Below are 11,839 nucleotides of genomic sequence, written 5' to 3'. Positions count from 1 at the left end.
TTTCATATTTGCCTTTATATATATATATATATATAGAGAGAGAGAGAGAGAGAGAGAGATTGTTTATCATATGTACAAAAATTTAATTATTTACTACATCTTTTAGACTATTGAACACATATAAATTCAAAATTTGAATATTATGGGTTCAAGTTCAAAATTCTATATCACCCATTCAATTTATTAGATTTAGATTTATTTATTTACATTATATAGTGAATTTTTTAATAAATGTACAGAATTTAAGCCAACATTATATGATAGATTCTCTGGTTTTTTTTTGTTAAAAAAATAAATTCATTTATCCCATCTAAATGTACAAATCAGATTTGATCAATTCTAAAGAGTGGATAAAGTGTTACTTATAATAGCTTATCTATTTTTATTTGAATTTGAGATAAGAAAATTTTGAAATGTCATAAGAAATGAAACACTATGGATAATATTATGTACGTAAGCAAATTATTAATAGAAAAAATAAAAAAATGATAACGAAAGCAATTAATATACTAAAATAAATCATACTATGATATATTCACTAATAAACATATATGTTTGTTTTATTTTATTGACACACAATTACTTTATCTTATCTCAAAGAACACGTTAAAAGAATTAGGGTAAAATTAATTTTACTAGCATCAAGTGTTTATATAAAATCAAAATATTATATACAATAACCTATGCATTTCTATTACTCAATAATAATTCATATTAGTTATTTTTAAATTATAAAATTAATTCATTTTAAAATATTCATGCAACACGCGAGCACGTATATTAGTATATATATATAATAGGAGAGGCAACGAGTACCACATGTCAGCACTAGTTTTTTTTTTTTTAATTTTTCAGTTTTAAAATTCAATTTTTAAAATAAATTTAATTGCTTATTAGTTACTTTTAAAAATTAAATTTTGCAGTTACTTTTTAAGGAAAAACAATTTTACAACTTTTCAATTTGAATATCCATAATTGTGACAGTAAAAATAAATAATTATCGTGATAAAAAGAAAAACCAGTTTCAAAATTTGTATAGTTGTAAGTTGTAACATTCAGTTTTAATTTTTATTAAAAGAGACCTTCTAATATGTAAGCTAATCACCACCCCAAACCCTCACACACGTTCCCCATTTTTTGATAGAGGTGAAATTTAGATAAAGCAAAATAAAAAATATTCAAAAATATATCTATATCAAAACACACTATTCTTGAACATTTTTTAAACTAAAGTCAAACAAAAACGTTCAAAATGAACAAAGAGAATAGACAAATCAATCTAGCCTATTTTTGTGGAACTATATTTCCTCAAAATACTCTTGAAGATAATTACAAATACTGAAATTTAGGAATTTGAATTTATTTATACAATTTAAAACACACAGTTTTTGAACCCAAATCATTCGCACTATTAACTACTAATTCTACATTAAATGAGGGAATTTCTGTATTTAAAACTAGACGTATTCCATACAAAACATAATTTTTTTGAGGCATAATGTTAATGTCGGAAAGAAAGTTGTGTTATTGTATAATTTTACTTGTATTGGTATTTTTGCTTCACTTATGACTATTTTGAAGAATGTTTTGATTTATTTTTTTTGGCTTTGACATGTATAAAGTTGTAATGACCTTTGTGGTCATTTGCTTGTTTTTGTGTGAATTTTACTGTTTTGTCTATTTCTGTAGCTTTTATGTAATGTTTGTGTGATATTGGGATGAGTGACACGCTTCTCGAGATAGTCATGAAAATTTTGTGTGAATTTTTTCATTTTGGAAGCCCTTAAGTTGGAAGAATTAACTTTGCCAGCATCCAGAGAATCTGGTGTCGTATGTGATTTCCATGAAATTCATCAGCTCCGGAAGGTCCATTTTGGTCTAGTGGCATGATTGGTTTAGGTATTGAGGCCTTCAATGTAAGTTTAAGCCTTTAGTCAATTTTTTTTTGGAAGTTTGATAAATATTTGACGTCTGTCAACATTTTTTGTAAACGTGTTTGAATGAGAATTGTGTCAGCATAGTTAACTTCGGAATGCCGAGTTTGTTCTAGAATGACCTTTGGTTTAGATCCCAAGGTGATCGGGATGATTTTGTAGAGTTTGCGTTTTGTTGGTTTTAGTCTTTTTTTTTTTTTGCAAGTGTTGACTTGGGTCAATATTTTATCAAGAGGACCTCCATTGGCTATTTCACCAATTCTGTTGAGTTTGGAATGTCGTTTTTAGTAGGATAGCATTGTCTGTTTGCGTTCACGGGGTTCCGAATGAATCCTGAGGACCTATTTGGAGAAGTTTTCACCTTAGCCTTTGGCTGATTCCAAAGATGTTGGTGTGACTGCTTTAGCAGCCTCTAGACTGATTTAATGGTGGTAGGTCATCTAGGGCATGACTTGTCACAACCCGATTTCTCGAGTCATGATGATACCTACTATAACCCACCAGTAGGTAAGTCAACTCGTAACCAAGAATGTCAGTAATGAGTATAAGAGTAGAAAGAAAGCGGAAGCGACAACTAAAATGCAGAAACATAAGAATAAACGGAAACAAACCAAAAGATATATATATATTTTTTTTCTTTTAAATACCTAGACTGTCCTATTACTCATTCAAGAAAAAGAAAAAAGCACTATGCAGAGCTAATTCAAAAAGTGAAGGCCAAGTTGCAAGCTTGGAAAGGAAATATGCTAATATATGGAGGTAAAGACGCATTGATTACAAATGTGTTACAAAGTATTCTCATTCATGTTCTTTCTGCTTTAGTTCCTCCTAACTCTGTCTTAAAGGATCTTCATAGAATTTTTGCTAAATTCTTTTGGAGTAATAAAGTCTCAGGAAGGAGTAAGCACTGAGCTACTTAAGAGAAGGTTTTCTTGCCTAAACAAGAAGGTTGTTTAGGATTTAGGTCCATGTTTGATATCTCAAAAGCCATATATGCAAAGCTCCGGTGGAGATTCAAAATGGAAAACACCTTATGGGCAAATTTCATGTGGAACAAGTATTGTAAGAAGCAGAGTCCTACACTTGTTCAATGTAAAGGGGACTCTTAGGTGTGGAAGAATATGCTGCAAAATAGAGAATGTATTGAACAATTCTTATGGTGGGAACCTAAAGGGGTACTTCTTCAGTTTGGTATGATAATTGGACTATGCTAGGTCCTTTATATCTTCAACATGCAAAAGTGCACACATGTCACCCAATGGTAGATGTTGATAAATTCTTGAAGGAAGCTAGTTGGGATTATGTTAATATGGAACATCGTTTACCAGAGAATGTGGTTAACCAGGTTAGATTGAATATGAGTCATATTTTGATGGCTGATCAAGGGAACAAGCCTTGGTGGACAAAAACAAGCACCGAAAAGTTGCCTGGGATTTGTTAAGAAAAAAGAGAGGATGTAAATGTGAACTTTAAGCAAATTTGGGGGCAAGGGTCTTCCTTTTAAGGTTGCATTCTTTGGGTGGAGGGTATGGTCAAATATAGTTCCTATAGCTATTGTAATGGCTAATTGGAATTCCAATATTTCTCAATTATGCACCGTTGTAGTGATCCTAGTAGAGAAACCTTAGATAACTTATCTATAAAAAGGGAGATTGTCAACAGAGTCTGGAAATACTTCACATCTGCAGCTGCTATCATTGACCCTTTGATTCAGATTAAGCAAACAGTAAAGTTGTGGTTATGGTGGGATGCTACTGGGAATGCTAGGCAAAAAATAGTTTTTGAAGCACTTCCTATTATAATATTATGGTTCTTATGGAAGAGAAGGAATACACTGGTTCATACTGGTTCTTATTCGATCAACAAGGTTATCTATGATACAAATAGCATGGTGCAAAAGTTTATGACATGTAGATTTGGGTACAAGGATGTCCCTAATACTTGGCCTTTTATGGTGGCATTTCTAGATGGTTTCAAACCATGTTTTATATCCAGATGAGTAAGGTGGAATCCTCTTAATGAAGGTTGGTGGAAGGTGAACACTAATGGAGCTTCAAAAGGAAATCCAGGTCTTAGTGCTGCAACATTTTGTATTAGAGATAACAATGGAAACCTAGTTGTTGCAAGAAGGTCGAAATTATCAGACACTACTAATCTAGTTGCTGAGGTTGTGGCTATTAGAGAGGTTTTGCAATACTCTTGGGAGAAAGGATATAACAACATTATTGTAGAAACTGATTCTTTGGCATTGGTACATATGTAAATTGGTGTTTGGGATATACCATGGAGTGTGGCTTTGAAAGTCAACTCCATTAACTGGCTAAAGGATATACTATCAGTAAGAGTACAACACTCCTTAAGGGAGGGAAATATTCTTGCTGATTTTTTTGCTAACCTGGTATTTTGTTTTGCACGTAACTATGAATTTACAAATTTCCAGGAGGTCAAATCAGAGGTAGAAGATTCCAAATATGAGAATTAGACAGTAAAATGTTACAAGTTACTAAAACTGTGAGTTAATCTCTAAGTTTCATGGTGAAATTTTAAGCAAACTAGATTAAAACTATATCTCAATGCCTCTAGAGTCTGAAGTAACTTTGTTTGGTCAATATACCATGCACCAAGTGAGAGCTCTGAGGTGTATCATGTGGTATAAAACTAGGACTAAGAAGGTAATGGCATTCAAGTCTTATAGGAATTGCAAGATCACTCTTTGTTAATGGCGATATATATGCAATCTCAGTCCAATAATGAAGAAAATCTGAAAGAGTGCTACTGGGTAAACATACCTGGTTATGCTGCCTAAAGAGATAATTGAAGATGAAGTCGAAAAAATTTCACAAGCTCTACAACAGACATTGCAACAACCAACAAAATCAGTGAAATTTACCCGAGTTCAGAAATAGGTGGTGGTATTAATCCCTTGGTTGGATTCAACCCACTTAAACCTATATTTGGGTAAGGATTAACTGATTTTAGGTTGAGAAGGTACCAGATGAATTAAAATGGGAGATTAGATCTATCGATCTACTACTCGATGAGTTCAAATCTAATCACCAATTCAAAATAACCATTAATCAAGATCAGGAGCATACCTATCCCTTGAAGATGAATCAAAATGGCATTTGAGAGATGAACAAGAATGGAAGGAGTAAGCCTGAATTTGAGACAAGTTCCACTCTACTTTTTGCTACTATTTTGCCCTTCCACTTTCCTATTTCTTTTGTGTTGTAAATATTTTGTTTTATGAAGTGAGCTGGTTGTCCATATTCCTAATAAAATTTAAGATCCAGTGGATCTTTTGGTTAAAAAAAATACTTTTTTATTTCACTTTTGATTTTGTTTTAATTCAACTTCTTAACAATTAATTCTCCTTTTTTGAGTTAATAATTATTTCAATTCAGCTTTTTAAAATTAATTCTGGTCTTTTAAGTTAAAAAAATTGCTTTGAGTCAACTTTTAAAAAAAACTTCTCCTCTTTTGAGTTCAGAAATAAATGAAATTTGTAGAAATAAAATTGTAGTACTACCATGCAAGATCCTTTTGTTGATTAAAATTCTCCAACGGCTTTATGAATTAAAGACATAAAAACAAAATAAACAAATGGAAATTTATAAAGGAAAAGAAGTGTAATTTGAATTAATTGACTAATAAATGAAATTCTTTGATTTTAAAGAAAATCTTTGTTGTAATCTTGTCTCTTTGCTATCATTATTTTCAAGTCAACTTTATTTATTTATTTTTTGTGTTTTCTCTTGTATTTAAGTTTTGCACAAATTATTTTCACTCTCATTTTCTAGTCTCTTCTTATTAAGTTTTGTCTTTTTTTTCTTTTCTTGTTCAAGTGAGACTTATTCTAGAAAAAAATAATAATGGAGTCATGGAATGCTCAAATGATGTGAGTTTCTCAATGAAAACTATATTCCTAATTAGTTTTTTTGATGTTGTTTTCTCTTTTTATGTTTTCATAATTTTAGTTTTCTTAACTCTAGTTTTATGACTCTTTTATGATATGTATTCTTTCCCCTTTAGTGTTCTCATAATTTTAAATTTGAATATTTTTTCCTAATCAAAGTAATTTATGTGAAACATGCTTGAAATAAGTATGGAACACATATAAGTTTTGATTGATCAAGTAATAAGAATAGAGACAAGAGGGAGTTGCTCGGAAGTTAAGCATCCCACATTTCAAGTCTTAGGTTATGAGTTCGGGTCATTAAGGGAAAAAAAAAATGATGAGTGCTCTTAAGAAATGATAAAAACAAAAAATGATTTTTCACTAGTTATTTTTAAGGGAATGAAGACAGTACATTTAAACAAATTAAATAAATCTGATCAACAAATGAATTTGATTAGAACTTGTCATTTTTTTTATAGATGAATTGATTTTTCAGATCACTTATATGTTCTGCGTAGTTTTATATATTTTTTACAGATCTTTATATTAGACATAAGGATCTTTATTTTTTTGAATAAAATTATTTTATTCTATTTAATTCCTCAAATTTTTGCTTAGGGTCATCCGATGGAAAAAAAAATAGTGGTCAAATTTATTAAAAATAATAATAGGTCATAAATCAAGCTGGCCAACTCAAAATTGTTCTTCATCTGATTATTTTTTTAGTTTACTTTGTTCATATGATATCAAACTATTAAATTCCTTTTCTTTTATTTATCATGACTAATAAAATAAAAACTAAAATATTTATATTGTATTTTATTTTTATGTATATATTCTTGTTAGTTAATTTAGGTTATAGATCTGATTCAAGTTTGGCCAAAATTCTAGATATACAACTTGGATCACGCCAAAAATGATCTATAAATGAATATAAATCAAATTCAATATGTTTAAATCTGAACAGGTTAGATTAATTTTAATATTAATGAAGTGAAACAAAAAAGACACTCCTATACACTCCTGAAGTGAGGAACTTTGCCTCTTACTCCATGTGTATTAATTAATTTTTAAAATCAGTTTTATAAAAACATTTTTATAGGTAACTCTTTAATTTCAATTCTCCATATAACAATTTTAAATCACTAAATCAAATATTATTTTGTGTATCCTATACATATTTTTATTTAAGACCATAAGATTTAAAAAATATTTTTTTTTAAAAAAACTCATGTCAATTCAAAATAAAACAAATAAATCAAATCAAAGAAAATATTAGAGTTTGAGTCAAAACTCAAAATTTGAAAGAGAAACTCTTTTTTCCCAAATAATTTTGATACATGAAGTCCACTTATTCACATAAGAGCTCAATGAATGATAGGAGTAAATATGCCACGATTCGTTAATTTCAAGGCCGTGAATAGATACAAAAGTATAATGCATGATATAATTAACAAATTTAAAATAGTAGATGGGAAAATTCTGTAAATTCAGACTATTTACCTTTTAAAGTGGATTTAGTAGAAAATATATTTTTTTCTTCCATATTTAGTTGGATAAAAGTTTTCAAAAATATTATCTTCTTCATAAAATGACATTTTATATTTATTGTATATTGCCACCCAACACCTCCAACCCCTACGTCTTAACCATTCCACTAACCTCAATAGGTTTTGTTTTCTTCTAGATTACATATAAAGATGCACTAGACATAATATTATTTTAAAACTTATTTATCAAATGCAGATTACATACAAGAAACCAACTTATTTTATAACTATCTATTTAAAATTTTCAGGTTGGACAAGTACATCTATAATTACTTGATTACGAAGGGGTTGCATAGGACTGCTGAGATATTTGCCGTTGACGCTCATGTTGTAAATCCCATATATGTTGGTAAGTTATTTTTTAAAAAAATTAACTTATGGCTGATTTGAACTCATTATAAAAATTTTAAAAGTTGTTTCAGTGTGACATAATTGATTTGTAGACGTGATATTAGTTATTGATACTCGGGTTGGGATAGGTTGTTGCTTAGGTCATATTTCTTTGGCTACGTGCCTTTAGCGAACTTTGGGAGGGTGAATGTAGTTGTCACACCCCAAGATTGTGGGAGGGTGCGATTGGTCTAAATACTTAACATTTATATACCATCTGAAACTGTAAAACTTAGGCCGACAAGGCTACTTGTAAGAACCATCTCGAACGACAAGGTCGAATACAATAAAATTTGAAACAAAAAGTCGGCAAGATTATAAAACCAAATTGAACGAGACTGCACATACATATCTACAAAAGCCTCTAAAGAAGAACAAGCTGAGTGCACATGATAGGCCCTAGCGTTACGATATCTTACATAAAAACTCAATACTATCAAACTAGAACATCGTTCCTCGAAAAAGGAGCATACAAACTCTCAACTAAATTTGGGCTCCTACTTCAATGGCAATCGATGCCTCTACCTGCACCTGCAGCATGAATGCAGGATTCACAGGTAAATGGATATCAGTACGAATAACATATACTGGTCTACAACGCTAAAAGTTGTAAACATAAGTATATTAGAGTTACTGAACAAAAGTTAGGGATAGAAACAACCTGAGACTCTGGAAGCTGAAATCTGATAACAATTTAGCATTTTCATGTGAAGTAAGCACATATACGAATCATATTGTCCTAATGGTAAATTGTATGATAATCTAGCCATAATGATTAATTACCCTGCCATGTTGACATGGTCGTCCCGAAGGTGTAATAACTGAATAGATTTATGCTCAACTAACATATACATTGTGGTGGTATACTGAACTATAGTTGCAGTTGCTATTGTATCTTCCCACCAATATAACTGCATTGATGATTTAAGATAAAGTCATAAAAATTATCACATACGGAGCCAACAAAAATCATATCTAGTCTATCTAATAGATATAACACGTACAAAAGATATTACCAAAAGATAAACAAGAATATATACATGCCCACCAACCTAGGGCCTACTTCACATGTCTACTTGTGTAGTCTCATGTAAAAAAAAATCTCTTTCTATTCTAAAGAGGCTTTGGCGAATGGTTTAGTGAATCGAAAACTAGAATCATAGACCTTTAATTTGATAAATTGCAGAATCTCTAACTCTTTATAGATTAGGATATATGGTTATTCCAATCCAGATGACATACAAGATTATTTGTAATACTTTCCCAAAATAAAACCTTCCGATAGAATTTTCGTTACCAAGCTTCCTTTGGCCTTCAACTTTAATTTAATTCTTTAATCACCTCTATATATCCATTTCATGATATGATCACCCATTTGGGAGTTTTATTCTCCCAACAAGTCATCACCGAACAGTGTAAAGCGGGGAAAATAATTATTTGGTGCGTACTTCTTCAACTTAGCGATTTAGTCACTATCAAATATACAGGTTGTTACATCCTCCCCTAATTAGAAATATTCATCCTTGAACGAGGGTTTACTTTACCCTAACACATTTCCAAAATTCATTAAATTAACTTAAGAGGATGATTAATTAAGCACATACGTCGATATCATATCAGTGTTATAAAAAGGTGAAGATACTTCTCCCTTATTACTTCTTTGACTTCCCAAGTCATTTCATCGACATTATTACTTTGCCATAATGCTTTAGTTGAGGAAACTTCTTTAGTTCTGAGCTTCCTGACATGACAATCAAGAATAGTAAGAGGGACCTCTTATAAGTCATTTCTTAAGAAAACTGAACATCCTCAGGCGACATAATACGTCTCAAATATGCTATGTACTTACCTAACACCGATACTTGAAACACATGATGAAAAACTAGTAACTCTAACTCATAGGCCACCCTGCCTATCCTGGCAACAACTTTGTTAGGTCCAACTTATCTAGGGATAAACTTGGCCTTCCTGCTAAAAACGTAACACCCTTCATTGGTGATACCTTCAGGAAGACCCAATCATCAACCACAAGCTCCTGGGCTTGATAGCACACATCAACATAAGACTTCTGTCATGACCCGATCCCTTGAGTCATGATGGCAACTACTATAACCCACTTGAATGTAAGCCAACCTGTAACCAAGAATGACAAGTAATGAGTATAAGGGTAGAATTAAGTGGGAGCAATAATTTATACAACAGAACAAGAAAAGAGTGGAAGTAAACCAAAACTATATACATAAAGATCCCTCCTAGAACCTAGAAGTCACAAGTACAGAGTTATTCTAACTTACAAGTCCCAAAATTGGACCAAAAAGAAAGTTAGCTCAAAATACAAAGGACTAACTATACAATAAATAGAAGGAGAAGTCAAGTCCAAGACGCCAAGTGCTCACCCTCGCCTCTGATCTAAAAGTTGTTGCTAGTACGAATGATCACCACTGGTAGCTAGTACTGGACCTGCATCACGAAATAGATGCATAGCGTAGCATGAGTACCAAAACAAAGGTACTCAATTGGCATCATATGCCGATTGAGCAAGAAAGGTAAACACAATATGGAAAGATAGAATCTAGACACAAACAAAGGTCCAAGCGGTATTTAAAAGAACCACACAAGCATACCAAAATTAAAACTAAGTACAACTATACTAAACCTAATTTGATCCCCATAAGCCTAGAAGGTGCACGCATGTGCAAGTTTAAGTAAAACACGCATGGATCCCCATATGCCCGATAGGTACTCAGAATGGTTAAAACTACAAGAGTGAAATGCCACTAGTCCAGATCCAATTAGTGTAAGCTAGGCACCGAACCCCAAGTGATGGCCTCTAACCAGAGGTAGCGACCTCGAACCATAAGCATCGGCCTCGAATTAGAAGTAAAAACCTCTTATCATAATCATCTGCCTCAAATCAGAAGTAAGAAATAATAGCTCCACCCAGCCAACTAGTAAACTCCTAGGGGCATCAGCCACCCAACTACTAAGAGTATAATCGGGGGTATATCGACTACGAAAATGATTGCATCACAATCAAATAAAATGCCCACTGTGGAGCGAGGTCCACTCACAACAAATCAAGACCAGACTACAAGCCTGAACCACTCTAATCCTAAGCGCCTAGAGAAGCACGAAACCTCTAATATCACAATGAGATAACAAAAATAGGGAGAGTGAATAGATGATCGGCGAAGTTGTGTCACCACCTAAACTAAGGCTCACTCTATCAAACTAAAGTCTGCTACTCTAGTCTATAGGGAGCTAATCCATCTGAATCGATGTAGGAGATGAAATAAGGCCTACATGCCACAAGTATCGTAAGTCTAAAGCAAACACTAGCTTAATCTTAGACTAATGCTAATTATGCTCAAATATATCATACGAAAACATACAAGTCAATTCACAAGATTGCAGTAAGCATGTAACCCCAACTAACATGGTACTACACATGAAATAATGTCGATCAAGTCTAAAACATGGTATCCAAGAACGGAAATAGAAACAACTAGGTATCCACCCCCAATTCAATCTAATTAACATGAATTTACACATTCAAGCTCAATCTAAGAGAAGGAAAGTTGTAGCCTACCTTTAGGATGACTGCATGTGCTCCCAAATCACTATTCTAGAGCTTTTCCCATCCAAATAGCCTCATAACGTTGTCTTGCTATCAAAAATAGGATCAAAATGTCAATACAGTCATTTCAAACACCAAAATCACATAAACTAGCAATAGACCAATTTTGGAGTCAAATGAGAATCATGAGACCTAAGCTAGAATTTCTGAAATTGACTCCATCAAAAGGTCCTAAATAGTACCCCAAATTTGTGTTCCAAAATGGAACACAATTCAGGGCTCAGAGTAGCAAGAACATCAACATGCAATAAATTCTACAAATTAATAACAAGGACCAAGATTAAGTAGTCCAAAAAATTACCTCGAATAAAGGCCCTCAACACTTCCGATCAGTCCATAGTGTAGGCCCAAACTCCACGAACACACCATACTTTGAATCACCTAAAATGAAGATAAAATGAGAAAAAAAAAATCCACTTGAAGATATGAA

Source organism: Solanum stenotomum, chromosome 4 (genome assembly GCF_019186545.1).
Source record: "Solanum stenotomum isolate F172 chromosome 4, ASM1918654v1, whole genome shotgun sequence".
In the NCBI taxonomy this organism is placed as follows: domain Eukaryota; kingdom Viridiplantae; phylum Streptophyta; class Magnoliopsida; order Solanales; family Solanaceae; genus Solanum; species Solanum stenotomum.
The sequence above is the reverse complement of the archived record's forward strand: the minus strand, read 5'-3'. Positions refer to the sequence as shown.